This window comes from Elephantulus edwardii, unplaced genomic scaffold, assembly GCF_000299155.1.
Source record: "Elephantulus edwardii isolate Elephantulus edwardi_28Jun2011 unplaced genomic scaffold, EleEdw1.0 scaffold00328, whole genome shotgun sequence".
Taxonomy (NCBI): Eukaryota; Metazoa; Chordata; class Mammalia; order Macroscelidea; family Macroscelididae; genus Elephantulus; species Elephantulus edwardii.
Window position 1 is genome coordinate 550,550 of NW_006400078.1, and position 1,390 is coordinate 551,939.

Below are 1,390 nucleotides of genomic sequence, written 5' to 3' on the forward strand. Positions count from 1 at the left end.
AAGAGGCAGTCATCAGAACAGAGCAGGGAGACACTGAATGGTTCAAAATTGGGAAGGGCGTGTGTCAGAGATGTGTCCTGTCTCCATACCTTTTCAACCTGTATGCAGAACAGATTATCCGGGAGGCTGAGCTCCACGAGGAGGAATGTGGGGGGAATCATAGGATGTCACAATTTGATGAGTAGAGGGAGGGGTGGGTAAAGGAAATGGCCAAGATCCGGTATGGGAAAAAAGTACATATATGAACTTTGTAAGTAAACCAGGTGTTTGTTGTTATGTGCCGTTGAGTCACTTGTGACTCATAGCGACACTATATACAACAGCCTGGAACCCTGCTCTATCCTGTGCCAACCTTATTGTCTCTGACACACCTAACCTTATTACCCCAGTCACTTAATCAATCCATCTCATTGAGGGATCCTCTCTTGCGCTGTCCCTCCTCCCCTCCAAGTCCCTCTCCAAGGACTTGGTCCCTTCTTGCAACAACCCCAAAGAATCTAGCAGTCCATGATATGTTCAATACTCTTCTCCAGCACCACAGCTCAAAGGCATCAGTTCTCCTTCTATCATCCCTAATGATTGTCCTAGTCATAGCTTTCTGACACATAGCAAGTAATCGTGAAGACTATGGCCCGGATAAGACAAATTGCATTGGGAAAGTCTGCTGTCAGGGACCTCTCCAGAGTACTGAAGAGTAAGCCAGTATAAAATAAAAATGCCATTTTTATAAAAAACCAAAACAAAACTGGTTAATACTAACTAGTGAAAGAGCTCAAGTCTTGCTCTCAAGTGAAAGCCATTAAGTAGAATGTGGACAGGTGGGAGCTGGGGAGGGGGAAAGCTCGAGGAAAAGGAAAACTCATCTCTCTAACGTGGAGGATTCCAGGCCGGGGATAATCTGAGCTTCCCTCTGAGTCAATGGCTCAGCGCCTTCTGGGGCGTTCCTGTTCTGCAGGATGCAGACTTCTCCTTGGGGACCCTGAGTGTCTGCGTGTGTGTTCATGCACAAGTTCATTCCATTTTAAAAGGTCCACTGTCCCTTGTTTTTCCAAGCCAGTGAGTGCTGAAATCTCCCCAGAGACCTAGTCCTGGTTCTAGGATATCCAGGGGCTTGTCCAGGCTTTGGCAAGCTCTTCGTTGTCTTTGCTTTTGTTTATATGATGAGAAAGGAGGGTAGGCAAGAGAGTTCAAGTGAAGTAGAAATACCTATACCAGACTCCAGAAGAAAGGCACAGCAAAGAGCTTCTACAAAGTGTTTTAAAAAGTGCAGACAGACATCACTTAGAAGACTGATGTGTGCCTAACCCAAACCATGATATATCCAGTTGCTTCACCTGCATGTGAAAATGGAAAAGGTAACACGAAGAGGAATCAGTGCCTTTGAATGCCA